Here is a 6365-nt window from a genome sequence, read left to right on the forward strand (position 1 = left end):
CATTAATTGAATGACCTTGGCATCACTGGTTTTAATAAGCGGACGTATTTCAGTATAAAAAGCCTGCAAGAGGAGAAAACATCCAGATCTTTGACCGCAGCTTGAATGCTGTTTATTCTTGGGTCCAGATGATGTTTAATTGTTAAGAAAGTTGAATAAATGATGTTCGGTGAGATCATCAAGTCACGAAGGGTGTTTTGAAGCTTTAAGGGTCATTTTGGTGAAGCTTGAAATGGAATGCTAACCGTTATTAACCGATATGTCACAGGTTATCTTAAGACTCAAATGTTCAGAGGTACTGCATTGTCCTAGATGGCTCAAGAAAGGGAGGGAAAAACAAGAGAAAAGACTTTGACGTACTTTTAGGAACACTTTATTGGTGGTGAATACCTGAACCCCAGCTGAGGGCGGACACTGGCTGCTATGACAGATCCATCAAAGCAGCAGAAGCTGTCTCTGCTTCCGCGGACTCCGACGTGGGCTCCGCCCGCTGTGGAGAGCCGAGGCCTGCTCTGCGTTGTCCGCTGGCACCCGGCCAAACTGGCCCTGCTACTATTGTCCTTCACCCACCAAGCTCTGAAGCCTGCTATTCAATTAAGACCCATGAACTTTGTGATGCATGCTTCGAGAGACGCTTTAAACAAGCTTCCACTATCGGGAGCGTGCATTTAAACCACCGCAGAAGCCCTTCTCGAGTGAAAATCGTGACGAGGGGACTGCAGAGAGCCCTTTGTGAAACATTTTTTTGTCGTGCTTTCTTGCCGACCATATGACGCCGTGTGGTACAGTATGCCCCGGACCAGACTTTCGAACAGTCGCGGCATCATCTGGTGTATCTGTCACATCCACAATTACATTATTGCTGTTTCACTCACGCGAGCCACTGTGTCAGAGCTCTCAAAGCCAAACAGATGGAGCTGGTTGGCAACAGAAGGCATGCGAATCATGGATCATTTGATTGGAGATCTTATTTAATTATTCAAGTGGCCATGTTGGAGGAGACTCAATACAAGTTGCCTACTGTACAATATGCGCAAGCAACTGTTACAATATTCAACTAATAATGAGTTGCAAAAAGCTTAAGACACTTTGCCTGTGGGGTATTTATGAAATATCTGGCTTGCTTTTATATTAATTTATGTGCTATGCTGTAGTCTTTGGATTGATTTCTCGATGGTTGCATTAATATAACATACCTACATATGCACGCAAGAGTAGCTCATAAACTATCTCTGCAAACACTTTGAGGTTTGTTGTTGATTCCGTGCGAGCGTTATGAAACCTTGAATCTGAGGTAAAAAAAAAAAAAAGTTAGAAAAACAGAAAATGTAGCGTTGCCTGAAATAGTTTGTCGAAAAAACAAAATGAGCTGTATTTAACATTCAGGCACAACGCTGAAAAGTGACAATTGCTTATCTCCATGGAGATCAATAATGGCTGCAGGATCATTGTGTAAAGTGTCTGCAGGTTTAATGCAGATAGGATGTCATTATTATTTTCTTTCTCCTAATGACCATCATTATGCACGGACACTGATTGAATTCCATTTGTTACCTACGTTTGAGCCTGAGTGGAATAATTACCATTTAAGTATCTCCATTAAAATTCATGCACGGATGTTCATACTCAGACCTTCTTTTAAAAATAACTAAAATATTCTTTGAATACAAAATGCGTTGGCTACAACCCGGCCCTGCTTTAATACATCAAGTCTAATTGCATGTGAGTGTTATTAAAGCATGTCTTCTTCTTTTTTTTACGGTTTGTATATTTTCTTTTTAAATGACGGGAAAAGAAAAAGTAAGAAACCCTCGCTGCTCAGTTGCTATCAATGCAGCACACTCTCTTAATATTTAATTAAAATGGATCTGCTGGTAAGTGTGATCAATATCCAGCACCCTGTCTAAATTGCTTTTTCAACCTCTTGTGTCACATACAAAATAAATATGTTTTAATAGTTACATACATCCTAGTGTTTTTTTTCTCCACAGGATAAAGGCTTATTGTGTTATATTATATATATTAAGATATGAGTGAGTATGTTTCTGCTGTTTCTGTGCTTGTCGACCGCTACAAACGTGGACGACAGCTTAAGATGTGATTTCTTTCCCCCAAAACAAACCCGTCATAGGTCTTTCAGCCTGTTTGCTTATCCGCCGGTGCATGAATCCAGCACCAACAAGAACATGTCACTTCTTGTTTCTTGTTTACTGGTGGTCATCCTGTGTGTGTGTGTAGTCACCCAAGTGGAAACAAGCATGTTTATGTTGCAGGTAAATAAGGCAGCCTTTTCTCTAATATAGCCATCTTTCTGTAAATACACAGCTGTGGCTGAACAGTGAGCCAGTAGAGGAGAACGGAGAGGGGATTTGGCCACACCTAATCAATCACTGACAGATTACTGCTAAAGCCACTTCCATACACATTAAAGAGGGACAAATGCAGAATTGCAACCGAACAAGTTCTAGTTTTAAGCCAACAGTGGGACTTCCTGGTGATTTATCAAAGTCACTGCTGCTGAGCAGCATGCCTGTGTGATTGTAGTTCACAGCAGACAGAACTGAGGCGCAGCACTGAAAGGAGTGTTTATGCCCTGAGCTGTGGCACTGTCAGCCTTGTGGAATTTACTGTAAATCACATTGCTTTTATTGCAAGATTTAGTAGCTTATCCTCTGTGGGCTCTATTCACTTCAAGCGTGTCCCTATTAGGATTTTAGCCCGAGTCTATACAGGGACTTGGATACACATCTAGAAAATAATGTGGGAAACCAAGCCTGTGATTTAGCGATTTTTTCCCCCCCCACATCTTTCTCTTTCTTGCGCTCTTTTTGTAAAAATGTGACTCGACTACATTATCTTAAGCCCCGGTGTGTATATTATTTCTTCTCAAAGAGCTGTTTTTTTCTGAAGAGGACACTGCCTCTGATAGCCCAGAGTTACAGTGCAGCATCTTTGCAAATTATTTTGTCTATAGCATCATTCCATGAAAAGCCTCAAATCCGATTTGGGTAAGTTGTGTAATAATAGAAAATATAAGCACGGTTTGGAGAAGGGAAAGGGACATTTTTTTTTCTGGTGTAAGATTGATTTTACAAGCTGTTTTTATTACACAATGTTCAACAACAATCCCCATGAAGATGAGTCAATAATTCTACAAACCACTGATCAGGGGAATAAAATCTCCTTTGTTACATCGGGATGCGTGATCCTGCGAGGAAAGGTTTGATGCAGCTGGTTTCTCCAAAGTCAGTGTTTCATGGCAGAAACAATAAACGCCCGGCAACCTCGCTGAAGTGATCACACATGACATAAGAGTCTGTAGGCAGAAGGTTAAAAAACAGGCAGTCACGTGCCATGTAAACCCTTAACCTCATTCCTGGGGAAATGAACAATTCCACTGTGTGTGTGTGTGTGTGTGTGTGTGTGTGTGTGTGTGTGTGTGTGTGTGTGTGTGTGTGTGTGAATAATACATGTATATATCTATATTTATATATATATATAATACATGTGTGTATATATATATATAGATATATATGTATATCTATATTTATAGATATATAGATATACATGTATATCAATATAATCTATATTTATAGATATATTGATACACAAGACAGGAATCGGTGTCAGCAAGTGTTTTACATCCACTTCAAATGGTGATTCCTCATTACAGGTCTAATAAACAGGTGTAATATCACCCGATATTCATCTAGAAAATACAGGAAATTTAACATGAATATGTTGTTGTTGTTTTTTAATTAATAAACAACTCAGTTTAATCAGGCAGTTTTTTTTTTATCTTTCCAGACACTCATTTACAAAATCCCTAATCTGAAATGTTGATCTGAATTTGCCGAGCACTGAAACCACAACAACTGGCTAACTTTGTATTTCCTCGAGGTCTGATCCGTGTCAAGGAGGATTCAAGTGTGTGATGGACATGAACTGTGATCCCTGTAGCTGTATGTGCGGGTGTCTGCATGATGTGTGTATTGACGTGCTGTAGCAAGAGTTCAGGGAGGCAGCTGAGCAAAATAATTTAGAATGTCCTGCCTGCTGACACAAGGACAAAGGCACAGACTGAACATGCCCATATGAGGGAGGAGACAATGGACGTGGCTACCTGGAAATGCACTGCTGTTGTTTTCACCGTGACCTCCACGGCACACAGAGATTTTCACAGGCTGTTCCTACAAGCACGGACACTCACTTCTGGTCGAGCCAGCTGCGTATTAACAACATTATTCTGGGATGAGCGCTAGCATCCGAGCAAATTAAATGTCATTATGATCATTTATATCAGCCTCTTATATATTGTGTGTTTAAATCTTGGACATATTTCACACAATCTCATTTACTTTGGTCTCTTTTTTTTTCTTTTTTTTAACACTGCTAACAGGGACGGTATGAATGATACTGGAGTGTATGAGCTTAAACTGTCATTCAGTGTCCTGCCTTTTGGGTAGGATTTCTCCAAAGAGCTCATGCAGTCGGAATTAGCATGGTGCAGTCAAGGGAGTACTGAAGGCTGAATCAATGTATCACTCCTAGGGCCTTGGGTATGGATATGAGAGGGCATAATGGGACTTTTGTTGCCGATTCTCATATCATGTGTTGAACCAGGGTCTACCCCCCCCACCCCATCCCCTTTTACAAGGCCGTGTACAGATAACAGAGAGGGGCTGGAGACTATAACCTGAACAAGTGTGAGTCAATCAGTGAAAGAAAGATTTAAACAAAAATTAGTTTGACATTGTGGGATTATTTGCTTTCTCGCTGAGGGTTGGATGAGAAGAACAATAGCATTTATACATTTGTCAGATATTGTTCGAAGCTGCAGCTGGTTGCTGATTAGCTTAGCATATAGGCTACAGATAGGAAACAGCTTGCTCCGTTCTGTCTGAGGGTAACAAAATCTGCTTACCAGCACCTCTAGAGGCCTTATAGCGTTTATAAATTAATTTGCTCATCAATACATTTTTCTCACTTTCACGCAGAATGTGAATATTACGCTGTGAAAAAGCGACATACTTTCTGAGCTTTCGCACTGTGAATAAAGGTATCAACTAATCAAGTTGTGTGGAATGAGTTGAGTTGCATCCAGTACATTTATTTTTAACAACATGGAGGCTTCATAGTCAGAACCAATTATTTGATGGATCCTATAGTGATAGGAGTGATCCTATTATCACTCTTTTTCCCTATTTCCAGTCTTTGTGCCGAGCTACGCTAAACTCAATGGTCAAACAGACATTTGGGTTGATTGATTCATGCTTTGGGTAACATGTACGAAAACACTTCATTATAATAGTTGGTAGCTATTATTATGTTATTGTATGGTACTGCTCAGAATGTCGCTAACATGCGGCAGTCACTCAATGAATGGATGAATGGATGAGCGTGAATCATTGTCTTGAATTAAGACGTCAATGAGTAACTGTGTAACTGAAGAGACCTAATGACTCTTTTGAACTGGGACGTCTGCTGCTTGTCCAGGAAAAACAAAAAAATTGCTGCAGTCAACTCACATTTCTGTAGAATTGAATTGAGGGTAAATAGTCAACCTCCATGGAAGTAGGATTCTGCATTGAAATTAAATACATATAATGTCCAGAAGTCAGGGTCTCTGGAGATCCAGACACCAGCACACACTTCTGCTGGGTCAGGTGATTTAAAAAAAAAAAAAAAAATTTGTGGAAATTGTTGCTTTTTGTACGTTCCATGCAAGCTTATAACTGATAATGCATTGATGATTGAGACGTCAAACGTACATGCGGGCCAACCTTAACATATTCTGCAAAATGTACCGAAAACGTTCGGAAGATCGGATACATTTTACATGCATCAACTCCAAGGAAATCTGAGAAGAATGGGTCCGTCCATCAACAATAGCTAGCAAGTAGCCTATAAAGAAGAAAAGGTGGCAAAAATTCCATCCATTTTTTTTTCTCCAGTGGATTATGAAACTGTGACCCCTACATGGAAAACACACAATACAAGTCAGTAAAAGGCAACTGTTGACAGATCGACATAGCAATGTATATAAAGCTTTCCAAATACTTGAAATAACGCATCCTGTTGGCAGGATCTATAGGGAGAAATAGATCCAACAGGCTCTAGAAGTGTGCACATGATGCAGTTGGTGCCAGATACAGAGACTACAGCACAGGACAGGAGGAGGCAGTCTCCAGCGGTGCGTGCAGACACTCGGCCTACAATTAGGCTAAACTGTTAATAGCCTGCATCAAATGTTGTCGTGATAGGCTGCCTGCGAAGCGACGCTTATAAAAAAAAAAAAAAAGGTTGATTCCCTTTGAATTTGGCTCGCGCCGCACAGATCATGCGCAGTGTGCAGCGTGCCGCCT

This window comes from Eutrigla gurnardus (genome assembly GCF_963514095.1).
Source record: "Eutrigla gurnardus genome assembly, chromosome: 12".
Lineage (NCBI taxonomy): Eukaryota > Metazoa > Chordata > Actinopteri > Perciformes > Triglidae > Eutrigla > Eutrigla gurnardus.